General features: G+C 42.3%; 1 protein-coding gene across 3 annotated transcripts in view; it reads left to right on the forward strand.

Annotated features, from left to right (window-relative positions):
• The window catches only part of LOC122114294 (sodium/myo-inositol cotransporter-like), a 57,732-nt gene continuing 43,387 nt past the window's right edge, over positions 1-14,345 (forward strand). For 2 of the 3 annotated variants that reach the window (XR_006148552.1, XR_006148551.1), the window contains exon 1: positions 1-212. The gene's annotated coding sequence lies outside the window, so the exon portion shown is untranslated. The remainder of the gene's footprint in view (positions 213-14,345) is intronic. The other variant, XM_042687351.1, reaches the window with a different exon arrangement.

A 14,345-nucleotide genomic window follows, 5' to 3' on the forward strand; every position in this document is an offset into this window, starting at 1 on the left:
CGCGCGGCCGGAGCGTGCTTTCGCCGCCGCCCGGGAGCCGTCCGCTTCAGCCGCCGGCGCGTTCCCACCCTTCCCTCCCCTCGCAACCCCGGGCCCGCACCCGCGTCCCCGCCCCTTCGCACCGGGGGACCCGGTCCGCTTCGGAGCCGCGCGCCGAGCGTTCGGGCATGCCCCGCTACGAGCTGGCTTTGATTCTGAAAGCCATGCAGCGGGTAAGTGACCTTCCCTCAGAGCCCGTCCTCCCGCGCGGGCGGGCGGGCGGGCGAACCCGCCGCAGCTAGGCCGCCCGGTGTCCGCGCTTCCGGGCGGCGGGGACCCCGGGTCCTCCCGGCGCGGCCCCGCGGAGGCCGTGCGGGCGGCGGGGGGGCGGGGGCGGGGGCCGCCGGCTGGGCTCGGCCGCGTGCGCGCGGGAGGCGGGGGCGTGCCCGCGCGTGAGAGCGGGAGGCCGCGGGAGGGGTGTGCCCGGCCCGGGGGGCCCCGGAACCCGGGGCGGGGCCGGCCCTCGGCCCGAGCCCCGGCCCGCGGGAGTCCAGTGGAAGGTCCGCGGGAGGACACGCGGGAGAGCGCCCAGCTCAGCTCCGACCTGCGCCCGTGAAGCCTCGTCGTCGCCGGCCCCGCCGCGCGCCCGCCCGCCGCCCGCCCTCCGGCCGCCTTGGCAACGTCGGCGCTCAATAAAACGTTCCTCCAGAGCGTGTGTGTGCCGTGATCTACTCCGCCCGCTCACCCCGCTCTCCCGTTACCAAGCAGGCATCCTGGACGTCTCCTGCTTTTTGTTTTTGACTTCAGCGAATACCCTGCCCCCCGTGCCCCTAGCCCAGGTTCATTCATCCAAGTTGTTGCCTGGCTTGCGCCTCTTCGAAGACACCCTCCCTCCCTTCCCCTCCCTCTCTTCCTCTTCCTTCCCTCCCCCCCCCCTGCTTTTGATTGATCTTGAGGTAGGGGCTTCCAGGTGTGGAGGATGGTTATCGAACCAGCAGCCGGTTCCCTTCAGGTGTTGGCGGCGGCGTGGTCCAGCACAGAGGCCGGCGGCTGGAGGCAGCACTTCGCCCTCTGTTCTGGGTCTTGCACTCCTCAAGTCGTCGCCGAAATCCCCGTCCTTCCGAGAATTCGGTAATGTAGAGTGTGAGAGTGTGCTGTACGCTATTTACCACCCCCCCCCCCCCCAAAAAAAAAAAGAAAAACCAGGTATAAGAAGATAATCTTGTGTCTGAACTTTGGAAACAGCCTTCTTCTGTATGGCGCTGGGGAACGTGAACACGTTTTGTTTGAATCAAACATTTTAGAAGAGTATGACCAGTTCAGTTTGATTCGGTTTTAAGCTTGGGCTCCGTGGAAACCCCCAAGCAGTCACTAGCATGAGGTGGTTAGGAAGGATGTTTTTCACAGGGTTGGCTGGGAAGGGACGCCAGCCCGTTGGATGGGGTACAGGGAGGCTGGCCAGGCATGCCATTGTGTCCCTAAGCTTGGTCCCTGCCTTGGGGAAGAAGATTGCATTGTTTTGCCTCTGATACCCCTCTATCTCCACCTTCCTCTTTCCTTAGGAGGAAATGCACCTTTTAAAAAAGGATTGGAACTATGGAGGGGCACTTTATTAAAAACAGAACATTTTTAGATAGAAGTGTTTGAGCCCTATGATTCTGCTTTTTAGGCAATGATTCACAATCTGGGAAATGTTACTGAAATTTACCTTCCTTGTTTTAGAAAGCGGCAGGTGATTACCAAAGAGGCAGGATCTAGGTGCGTAGTATTAGCTCATTCATAAATCTTGGAAATGAAGACTGGATTTTTCCTTGATTAGCATAGCTTCAAGTATGTTGACTAAAACCATTTTCTTTACCATGCTGTTTGTATAGTTTGTGTGTGTGTTTCTGTATATGTATGCGAATGTCATTTGAGAAGGTAGTTGCTTGGAACTGTCTTAGGCCATTTTTACAGAGGAGTCTAGAAAAAAATATGTATGATATAAATATATACATAAACGCATTCTATAAAAGCAGCATGTAATTTTTTTTTGTAAAAATACTCAAGATTAGTTTAGATAAACCAAGTGTAATTTTAATAATTTTTGAAATCCTTTCCCAAGGGCAGCATTAAACCTTCCCCCCCCAACCCCCCAAACATTTAGAAAGTTTATAATCTGGGACAATTCCCTAGATGAGGATGAAAGGAGGAGCAAGATACCCATTCTGAGGCTGGGAGGAGGCCTCACCTGTGGCTCTAGATAAACATTGGTACAACTTGTATTTGATCCTTGACCTAAATAATAACACTACTTTTTTGTTAACTTATCTTTGTTTATGTAGTTTGTTACAGACTTAGAGATTTTAGACAGTCTTTGCTTTCAATTTAGGAATGTTGGATTCTAAGTGGTAGGAAAATAAATTACAAAGTTAACTATAGATTTGTTAAATGTAGAGTGCTAAAATGGGTTTGTATACCTTTAGCAGCTCTGGAGGCCTTAGTTCCAACCTGAGGCAGTGTATGCTTCTGCTACAGGGACGCAGACACCTTTGTTAATTTTCAATTTTAAGTTGCATAATTTTCATAGTTGTAGATTTTAGGAGGACCACTTTGCATTGTGGCCTCTTAATATGTTGGTATTTTTCTATTTTCCCTTTCCCATAATCTTTTTTTTTTTTTTTTGGTGCTGGTACCTGAGCCTGAACTCAGGGTATTGAAACTGTCCCTTAGTTTTTTTGCTCAAGGCTATGGCTCTTCCACTTGAGCCACAGCTTCACTTCTGGGTTTTTGTTGTTTAATTGCAGAAAGAATCTCATGTACTTTCCTGCCAAGGCTAGCTTTGAACCTCAATCCTCAGGTCTCAGTTTATGTAGCTAGGATGACAAGTAACCAGGATGACAAGCATAAGCCAAAGCCACTTGTGCACAGCCCTAATGATTTTATATGTCTTAGAATTGAGGAGATATGCAACTTTTGTAGCAGATGAGAGTTTAGAGACTAGCTTTTCAGGCCTGTTTTTAGCCTTCCAGAGTTTTGAAAATGGTTTCCAGTTCCTCCAGTGTGACTCCTTAAAATTGAGCCTACAGAGTTTAAAGACACCATGTTGAACCTCTCACCTATCTGTTGTAACATTGGGGGAGTCCTGTGGGAAGATTTTTGAAGTCTAGTATGTAGAATAACTAGGTGATGAATGTAGTCAATCTAATTTCTGTTTTCAATTGATTGTAGTGAATCTGTGCTTTTGTTGTACTTGCACACTTATGCATGTATGTGTGGAGATGTCCTTCCAAGAAATCTATTTGCAGGTCCCATTCAGCTTGAATATTGGCCAAGACTTCCCCTTACAACCCTCCAAACTTGGAATTGAACCCAGGGCCTTGTCATATGGAGCAAGCATTCTACCACTGACTCTTAATGTGTGTGTGCAAAAAACTTGTAATTTCCACATTCTCTATTTTTGCTTTAGCATTAAAAATTAGATAAAAGTGTGGTTAAATTCTGAATATTGTGAATATTGTGAATATTGTGAAACTAGGGCTTTTAAGGTGAGGACCAGTCATTTAAAAATGACAAGTATTTGAGAAAGTAATTGCCTAGAGTAGTCTTAAGCTGAATTTACAGAAGAGTCTCTAAATATTTGAGAAGCCCCGTTATCCTTATGTCAAATAGTATCAGAAGAGTTTTACTCATTTCTGGAAAACATGGTATTCCAAGGCTATGATGCAGACGGTCATAAACTGCAGTGGAAAGACCAAAGCTGGATTTTCAGGCAGTCTCAAGTGGAAACCCTTTCTACAACAAAAGGATTGCCTATGAGATAGTGAGCACTCTCCTGCCTTTCCTGACCCACCCTTGCAGAAGGAGCAGTCAGGTGGCTAAGGGGTCCAGGAACTGTGCATTGTGACAGGTCAGTGGATACTGGTTCTTGAGTCTGGAAAGATGGCTGATGCCATTTGATTGTACTTCGCAATTGGAGTTTGGAGATCGGTATTTAATTTCTTTTAGGTAAAAGAGTGAATTGTCAATACATGAGTGATAATGCTGCATACTGTGGAGGAGTTTAGAAAAATACATTTTTTAGGCTTGGGATGGGTGTGGGAAGAGGAATTTTGGGGAGAAAAATCTTTATAGTATGTCTTCCATATTCTCTAGGAATATGTTATCAGGTCTAGATTGCGTTTGCTCAGAAGCTGATCACAACTGGGTTAAGATTTGTGAATGCTCTGAGAAAATATTTTTTCTTAGAATAATGTCATTACTCAAATTTTTATATGAGAATGGTTTAATAACTAGCTTAATTGATGGATAGGTGTACAATAGTATATCTTTTGCATGTTTTCTAAAGTAGAAATGAAAGAAGTAGATAACTACTTCATTATAACGGATGGAGTTAGTTTTATGTTCAGTGTTTTTCCTCCCACTTTTCTTTGAGTCAAGATCTTATGAGGTTTAGTAGAACTTGGTAGCCTTGACCTAGCCTCCTGAGTGCTGGGCTTATAGGCATGTTTCACTACTCCTGGTCTCCCCATTTGTTTTTAATTTCCATGGGAAGCAGATCACATTTTACAAAAGCTCATTAACATAGTTTATAGGCTAAGAATTTTGTGATGCACTCTTTTTTTTTTTTTCCTTCTTATGTCAGTCCTGAAGCTTGAACTCAGGTCCTGGGCACTGAGCTTTTTTTTTTGGGTCCGGTCATGGGGCCTGAACTCTGGGCCTGGGCGCTGTCCCTCAGCTCTTCAGCTCAAAGCTAGCGCTCTACCACTTGAGCCACAGCACCACTTTCGGTTTTTTTCTTTTTGCTTATGTGGTGCTGAGGAATTGAACCCAGGGCCTCAGGCATGCAAGGCAAGCGCTCTACCACTAAGCCACCTTCCCAGCCCTGTGATGCACTCTTTAATTTAACATATGACTTGGTAATTAGATGTAGTAAGATCTAGGAAACAGTAGGTTTTCTGAATGAGTCTCAAGAGTTCTCTGTTTTCTCTACACTCAAGCCTTTGTGATTGGATAACCCTGTCAAAGTTTGTGTTTAGTTTAGAGTTTTATTCAGTTCAGATATTCTGAAAGTAATACAAAACATGTGCCTTTTTCTCCTTTTTTTTTTTTTTGTGCTGGTCCTGGGGCTTGAACTTGGGCACTGCCTCCAAGCTTTTTTGCTCAAGGCTAGTGCTTTACCACTTGAGCCACATACCTACTTCTAGCTTTTTTGGTGGTTAGTTGAAGATAAAAATCTCTTTCCTGCCCAGGCTGGCTTTGAACCACAACCCTCAGATCTCAGACTCCTGAGTAGTTAAGATTACAGATGTGAGCCACTGATGCATGGCTTTGGAGACAATTTCAGGTGAGGGGGCTGCTAATGAACTCATGTATGGGGCTGGCCAAACCCTTTTTCATTGCAGCTTGACGTGCTTGAGGACCTTTGATAGGAAATGCTGAAATCCTTGCTGGCTGCTTATGGACACATCAGTTTCAATGGAAACTTTAAGGCAGTCTTGTAAATTGCTTTACTTTTCTTTCTGTTGGGCTCTCCCCAAACAGTTGAGCTTTTGTCTTTCTATTTGAAACTACATGTTATACTTACATTTAGTATTAAAGTTTTCTTGGGTTACAGCTTATTGCTGCAGCAAGTGCTTGAAGAAGGACTCCTGCTCCTGACCCTGAGCTACTGCTAAGATACAAGGAGTGGCTTGGGGGTAAGGAGTTCTTTCTCACCAGATGTGGTTTGTATATGTGAAGACTGTCAGAAGTTTGATATGCTGTTCTTCGTTAAAAAAAAAAGTTCATTACTTGTACAAAATTCATTATTGATGTTTATTGTAGGTTTTTAAAGTCTAGGTTGTATTTATACACAGTGCTGTTGAATCTTACCTTTTGGATTGTAAAATCCCATGAAACAATGTTCAAAAGCAGTAAAGAAGGTATAAAGTAATTTTTTTCCTTAAATTTTTTTTTAATCGAGTGCTGTTGCTCTTTGTAGTACCGGCATAACTCATCTCAAACCTGAATACAGATGCTTGGCTTAACATGAAAGTAGAAGGAAGGGTAGAGAGGGAGTGATATATTGTGGTATGATGATCATATGTATAAAAATATGTTGGCATCTATTAGAATCAATTTCTAATTTCCTGAGTTTTTCTGTTCAAGATAAGGAGCCTTTGAGTTCTTCTTTTGAGAAAGCAATAACACCAAAAGGTTTGTCATCTACATATGTTGTTACCTCTTAATCTAGGAAAGTCAGCTTTATGGAGTTAGACAGATGCATGTCTGGTAAGTAACTAGTTTTTCTAAAGGAAAACTGTGCTTGGGAGTTTGGAAAGGTCCAGGTCTTGTCCTTGGGAACTTCTGTCTTAGAGGAGATGGCACACAAGCTAGACTTGTCCTGACACCCCTACCTTTTACAGCCTATTGTTGGAAAAAACTATCAAAAGGTCAATATTTTATAGCCACATGAAAATTAAAATTAAAATCTCACAGTCTATGAGTGTAGCTACATTGAAGCATAATCCTGTTCCTTGGCCTATGTTTATTATCTGGTCTTTTACAGGTGAAATTTGCTGCCCCCTGATTTACAGTATACACATGAATTTTCTATAGTCATTATTTGTTTTCCTATGGTTCTGTTCTCTGACTTTCTGCTTTGATTCCTTCCTTTCTCCATGCTGTTCCTTTTGCTGTATAGGTGATGTGATGTTTTCTGAACAAGCTGATAGATCTTCTGTGCTAGTTGTAGCCTAGATGCAGCTTTGGTGCAATAAACTCAGTATTGTTCCTAACACAGTGAATTGCCTACTTCCATGCTTGCCCCTGTTAGTGCTTAACTTGTATTTATCACTTCTCTGCCTTCTATCATCTGGCTTGAATAAATCCACTACTTCCAATTTTTTTTTTTTTGGGTCCGGTCGTGGGGCCTGAACTCTGGTCCTGGGCACTGTCCCTCAGCTCTTCAGCTCAAGGCTAGCGCTCTACCACTTGAGCCACAGCGCCACTTCCGGCTTTTTTCTTTTTGCTTATGTGGTGCTGAGGAATCGAACCCAGGGTCTCAGGCATGCAAGGCAAGCGCTCTACCACTGAGCTACCTTCCCAGCCCTCCAATTTTTTTTTTAAAGCCATTCATGGGGCTTGAACTCAGGGCCTGAGCACTGACCCTGAACTTCTATTGCTCAAGGCTAACACTTGAGCCACAGTGCCACTTCTAGCTTTTTCTGTTTATGTGGAACTAAGGAATTGAACCTCAGGCTTCGTGCATGTTAGGCAAGCACTCTACCACCGAGCCACATTCCCAGCCCCAACTTCTTTCTATTTTTATGGGTCCCAGTCGCCTGTAGCTTTCTCTTTGCCTGTCTTGAGTTGCTTGTTTCACACACTTGCAGTTTTATAGGTGTCTCTTTTTTACTCTTCCTCCCCCTCTATCCTGTCCCCTTTCCCCTCTCTTTGTGCCAGTCCTGGGGCTTAACCTCAGGGTCTGGGCACTGACTCTGAGCATTTATGATCAAGACTAGTGCTCTCCCACTTGAGCCACAGCTCCGCTTCCGGCTTTCTGGTGCTAATTTGGTGATAAAATTCTCATGGACCTTCCTAGCCTGGCTTGGAAAAGTGGTGCTCTGAGTAGCTAGGATTATACAGGCATGAGCCACTGGCACCCGTAGGTGTCTCTTTTAATGTGCTGCTGGTAGTTAATATACCACTTAGAATACGAAAGTAGTTGTCTTAAGATGTTTTACAAGAATTTAACTGGGATGCTATTTTGATAAGTAAATATTAGCACTATGTAGTGATGACGTTCTGATTTCCACACTAGTTGGTTGTGTCAAGCTGCTACCAAATTGGGACACATGTCTTTCTCACAAATACTGAGAATAAAGTCTGGCATCAATGGCTGCCTCTTAATACCACTGCAGCCTATTTAAAAAAAAAAAAATCTCACCACTCAATTTCTTAAATTCTCCATTTCATATACCAAGTAAAGCTATTGCAAATGGATATATATCATTTTCTTTCATTTTCTCTGATACCTGGATCACATTGCTTCTCTGAATGCTCCTTTTTTTCCCCCCACATTTCCACATTGTCTCCATGAATATCTCTCTTCAAGTTCATTTCAACTTAAATATCAAGGACCTGTACCATTAGGATCTTTGCTTTGGTTGCATGGTGTTTTCCTGTTATCAAGTGGTTTACTTTCTGTGTCATGTTCTTAATTGTTGAGTGTATTTTACTTCCTTTGCTAGATTACAGTTCTTTGGGGTCAAGTCTGTTTTCATTTCTATCTTCTGCTGTGTGTTGTGAATATGTCAGATCTTCAGTTAGCTGCCTTATGGCAGCTACTTTGATCTGTAGTAGGTTGTTTTCAAGTTGGTGCTTTCCTTGGACTGGGTGAGTCACATGTTTCCTAGAAGTTGTATTGATTTTCACGACTGTGTGGCAGGTAACCTATGTTTCTAATAATTTTACTATATTATGAACTGATTAAGTCAGTTCAAGTTGGATTCTTTGGAAAGACTTAGAAAAGGTGAGCTGCTGAAATGATGGCTGTAGAATGAGATATGGTTTGAAGTGATTAAGTTTGGTAGAAAAGGTAACAATAGTTGAGATTCTGTGTAGAGGCTGCTTTAAAGGGTGCTCTTTAAAGCTTTCCACTTTAATGACATTTGAGTTGGAAATTGGAGGAGATGGATTTATAGAGTTTTAGATGAAGCAGAAGGAACATCAATCAGCAATGAACTCCAAGTCATGGAAATCATTCTTCGAGGGCTTTGGCCCATACATTAAACAAGGTTGGCAAGTCATTATACATATAGGTGTCAAGCTTAAATAAAATATCTAAGGTATCTATGTACTTTTGATTGAATATGTTTGCTTGGGGTATGAAAACTTCTTCAGTATGTAGTCTGATTTTTTTTTCCCCCCTAAAATGAATAGAAAAACTTAAGATCCAAGTGAGGATATTGCTGGTATGGTAGAATAAACACAAAAGTGGCATTGGATGGATTGGCTTTGGACCCTCAGTTTTCTCATCTCTTAGAAGGGTAAAAGTGTGTCAGTGGAATAGTGTAGTGAGTTTTATTGTCTTATTTTCCATAGTTCTTCTCGTGATTGAGATACTTCAAAAGCTAAACTCAATATATGTTAGTTAATGTTGCCAGAATCCTGGACTAAATCAAACTTGCAATACAATTCTTGCTTGAGTATTTGTAACAGTGTTAGTGCTAGCTGCTTCACTCCAGTCTCACTGCCATGTCTAGGCCTGGCTTCTCTTACTCGTTCTCTTTTATTCCCCACTAGAAATCCAGATTTTAGGGGAAACCAGATTTTAAGATGTCAATTAGCTCAAAAATATTTTTATGACCATGGGCCAGAGTTCATTGTGTAATTTCTTATTTAGATAATAGGCTTTAGATGGCTGCTTTCAACTCTTTCAGCATTTGTATAGACAGAGCCTGTCTTTGTAACTCGTCATTGATTTGCAATAGAATCCATAGCTACTAGGTGAATGGCAAAAGTAATAGCAATCTCAGACTGCTGGATTATCTGTGTTTACATAGGGTACCATGAACAAAGACTTTAGAGTTACCCTTAGTTTTGGTATCACAGTGTGACCTGTTAGAAAGTATGATTCACAGTCTACTTTTTCAGTAAATTGTCTAGTTTTAAAAATTATTTTTTATTTTTTTGTTTTACAAAGTTGATGAACAGAGCGGTTACAATTGTATAAGTTAGGTAAAGAGTACATTTCTATCTTTCTTTATTTTTGCCAGTCTTGGGCACTCTCCTTGAGCTTCTTTTGCCCAAGGCTAGCACTCTACCACTTGAGCCCCAGTACCACTTCCAGCCTTTTGTGTTTATCTAGTACTGAGGAACGGAACCCAGGGCTTCGTGCATGTTAGGCAGGCACTCTGCCACGGAGCCACATTTCCAGCCCAAGAGTACATTTCTTTTTGGATAATGTCACCCTACCCTTACTGTCTCCTAGTTTTTCCCTTCTGTCCACACCTGCAAGTTGTATAGCTCATTTTCAGCATAGTGTCCAGTGAGGAGCATTGTTGAATTTGTTTGCCCTTTGTCTCTCCATTTCTGTGCCTCTGTACTCGCCAAGACATATAAGTGAATGCATAGAACAAAAGGAAAACAAAAACAGCAAAAAAGAAAAAGACTTGTTTTTGTTTCCTGGAGTTCATTTTGATAAATGATGCACAGACCAAAACAGATAACAGATGCACATGGCACTGTGCCATTCTGGTCCTCTCCTAAGAATAACCTCCTTTGGGGGATCGTTTAAGCAAGCGTTGGTACAATTTGATTTTTTTTTTTTTTGGCTGTTGTGGGGCCTGAACTCTGGACCTGGGCGCTGTCCCTGAGCTCTTCAGCTCAAGGCTAATGCACTACCACTTAAGCCACAGCACCGCTTCTAGCTTTTTCTGTTTATGTGGTGCAAGGAATCAAACCCAGGACCTCATGCATGTGAGGCAAGCACTCTACTACTGAGCCACCTTCCCAGCCCTACAATTTGATTTGCACCCATTGTATTAACCTCTTGTTGGTTTGAAATAATGCTTGTAGGCCAAAGATAACTTTGTCTAGAAAATGACTTGCCAGTGTAGGACCCTGAGTTTAAACCCCACTCCTGCCAAAAAAAAATTGCAAACAAGAACAAGACCTCATAAACTGGCACTTATCTGCATCTGTCCCAGAATCAAGATGTCCTACTTTTGTCTTTATTTAGACTTCTGCGGTTGTCGCACCCCTCCCGTCTCCCCTCACCCCAGGACAGTGCTCTACCACTTGGGCCACAGATCCATTTCCAGCTTTTTTTGCTGGTTAAATGGAGATCAGAGTATCTAGGATTTGTCTGGCCTGTGCTGGCTTCAAGTTGAGATTCTCAGATCTTAGCCTCTCAGGTAGATAGTATTAAGGATGAGCCACCACTGCCCAGCTAGACTTTAGGTTTTAAAACTTTGTACTTGGTACCTGAGTGTTAAGTGCTTTCCTTTTTTTTTTTTTTTTTTGGTCTGGTCTTGGGGCCTGAACTCTGGGCCTGGGCGCTGTCCCTTACCGCTTCAGCTCAAGACTAGCGCTCTACCACTTGAGCCACAGCGCCACTCCCAGCTTTTTTCTTTTTGCTTATGGGGTGCTGAGGAATTGAACCCAGGGCCTCATGCATGCGAGGCAAGCGCTCTACCACTGAGCCACCTTCCCAGCCCCAAGTGCTTTCCTTTTGTCAAGTGAGGAAACCTAGGTGTGGCTATGGCAGCTATCTTCCTGTGGCTATAGTCCAGTTTGAGAACATTCTCTTGGGTAGACTGGGAATAATGCTGTACTGAGTTTCAGTGGCTGGGAAGTGGATCCCAGGAGAAATGGACAGCCCTTGCTACTTAGAAAAGTTAGCATCCCTGATAATCTGCCGTGTTTCCACTTTGTTTTCAGATGCTTGTGTGTAAATTGTACTGCTTTTGATTCAAAAAAGGAATTAAAAAGGAATGTTGTGAGATAGAATACTGTAGGATTGGTTTTATTTGCTTTTTAAATTGCATGACCTTGTTTGGAAAGAGTAAATGACTTCGGTTTAGGTTTTTCTGATTGTCTTTTTGTTACTCCGTGGCATTCTGTTTTATTAACAGTCATAAGAAAGAATTGTGTGATCTATGTGATCTCAAAACCTTCAAACACCCAAGGGAATTCCAAGACAGTGGACTGGAAGCGACCTTGGTTTCAGGAATACCCTTCTCATGTGGTCTAAGTAAGATTTTGCAAAATCAGTCTGTAAGAAAAACAGTGAAGAAAACAAATTTGTCCTGATGTCATTTCTTTTTTTTAATGGTTAGGATGAAATCATTGCAGGTTCCTTTTAATTTCAATATTATCTACTGAAACCATTTCTGGATTTTTTTTTTTTTTTTTTACTTTTCTACTTTTCTTACCCTGAAAATCTAGCTGCCTTAGTCTGTAATACTTTTTTGCTTGATGTCCACATGTTAAGTTTGGTTCTATACATATTTTCTTTCTTTCAAATGCTGTTTGGATTATCTTGTCTGTGGTCCTATTTCTTCTTGAAAAACCTTGTATTATTACCTTGAGGAAAATTAGAACATTTCTGAATTTTCTAGGCAAAGTTGTCTTTTTGAGGAATCATCTAATTTCAAAATGTTTACAACTTGTCTTCCTGGGAGAGTTAGAATCTGGTCTACCAGGAAGATGTTTGTGATTACATTTTCTGTCTCAGTAACATGGAAAATGAGAAACTGTTTAGTATCAGTTCTAGGAACACTTTTTTCTAGGAATGTAAAATTGGAACCTAGTAGGATAAGAATAACAAAAAAACCCATGAAGGTGAACCACAGAGTTTACTTGGTTGGATGTTTGACCTCTTCAAATCCTGTGGTGGTTATTAGTCTTTGAGAGAAGATGGTAGTTATATCCAACTTTAGTGGTTGAAACAAGGGCTGTATGCTTGAATTTGCATTTAAGATATGCGTTTCTTCTGTCTTTTGAATCTTTGATGTCTTAAGAATTAGTGTGGTTCACATTTTACAAGTGGAACAAATGGCAGCAGGAAGGTGCCTAGCATCACAAAGTGTGTAAGTGGCCAAGCCAGGATACAAGGACAGTCTCAAGCTAGAAGTCCTGCCTTTGATTACTTCATCTGTATAAAGAGTGTACACCATAGTTAATGTTTCCTCTCTTTTGAGTGCCTGCTGGGTGCCAGAACTATCATGTGTTTGAGGAATAGAGGGGTAAACAAGACAGTTCCAGTGTTAACAGTGTGCATGTTCTAGCAAAGGCTATGAAGAAAACTAGGAAAGAATAAGAGGAGACGATGTATAAGTTTCATTTTAATTTGGATGCTCAGGCAAGGCAAAAACTTAAATGAGAGTGAAACATGGCCATTAACTTGGGTAGAAGACCAAGAGCATGTAGAGGCCTTAAAGAAGTTCTATTAACATTTACTCAGTTGAGAATTTTTAAAAAGCTCTGAAAGAAAGCCTTATGAATTGATAGGCATGAGAATTGTTTAATGTGTAATTTCCCCCTACAGGACTTTTATCTAGTCATCTGTCTTTTAGTCATGATGTTGCCTTGAGGTACATGTTTTCACATTTTGCAGAAGTGGAAATTAAGACTCATAACTGGAAATAAATACCTTGTGAGTCTCCTTATTATACCCATCATTCATCCCTACACCTCCCTCTCTCTCTTAGAGGTGTATTTTATGTTTTCTTTTTATGCCAGTACCAGGGTTTGAACTCAAACTCTTGCTTGGCTTCTTTACTCTTTACTGCCTGTGCTTTGTTGCTCACTCCTGCTGTTCCAGCATTTGAGCCTCACCTCTGGTTGTTACTTGAAAATAAGATTCTTGCAGACTTTTCTGCCTGTGCTGGCTCTAAGCCAGGATCCTCAGATCTCAGTCACCTGAGTATAACTAGGTTTCCAGCAGGTATGTGAACACTCAACTTCTATGTTTTCTTTATTTTAAGTAGCAAGCTGTTAAAAGGGCACTTAATTCACACTCCTCCCCCCCCCCCCCCCCATTTAAAGTTTTGTTATTTACTAGGGTTATAATAAGAGTACTTTATACTTTTTTTTTGGTCGGTCGTGGGGCTTGAACTCTGGGCTTGGGCGCTGTCCCTCAGTTCTTCAGCTCAAGGCAAGCGCTCTATCGCTTGAGCCACAGTGCCACTTCCGGTTTTCTAGTGGTTTATTGGAGATAAGAGTCTCACAGACTTTTCCTGCCCAGGCTGGCTTTGAACCACGATCCTCAGAGGTCAGCCTTCTGAGTAGCTAGGATTACAGGCGTGAGCCACCGGTGCCCAGCTATACTTTTTTTTTATATGTTAGATCACTACTTGTTAGCATTTACTGCAATCTTTTTTTATGTGGAATATTTGAGAGTTACAAATACCTTGACATACCTTTCTTTAGAAATAAGCGTCTTCTTCACAACTACAGCATAACCATTGTCCTCAAAATGTACATTGATGCAATAATAGTACAAAATACTAAATTTATATTGAAATTTATTCTTATTCCAGTTGTACTTTCAAGTTAAAAATAAAAATCCAGCGTTAAGCCAGGTGCCAATGGCTCATATCTGTAATCCTGGTTACTCAGGAAGCTGAGATTTGGAGAATCCTCATTTATTGCCAATTAACTGCCAAAACCCCAGAAGTGGAGCTGTGGCTTAAGTGGTACTGTGTGCTTGAACAAAAAAGTCAGGAACTGGGCACCAGTGGCTCACACCTATAATCCTAGCTGGGGCAGGAAAATCCATGAGACTCTTATCTCCAGTTAACCACCAGAAAACCGGAAGTGATGCTGAGGCTAAAGTGGTAGAGCTCTCGCCTTGAGCTGAAGAGTGCAGAGACAGTGCCCAGGCCTAGAGTTCAAGT

Source organism: Dipodomys spectabilis, unplaced genomic scaffold, assembly GCF_019054845.1.
Source record: "Dipodomys spectabilis isolate Male_0828 unplaced genomic scaffold, ASM1905484v1 ptg000107l, whole genome shotgun sequence".
Lineage (NCBI taxonomy): Eukaryota > Metazoa > Chordata > Mammalia > Rodentia > Heteromyidae > Dipodomys > Dipodomys spectabilis.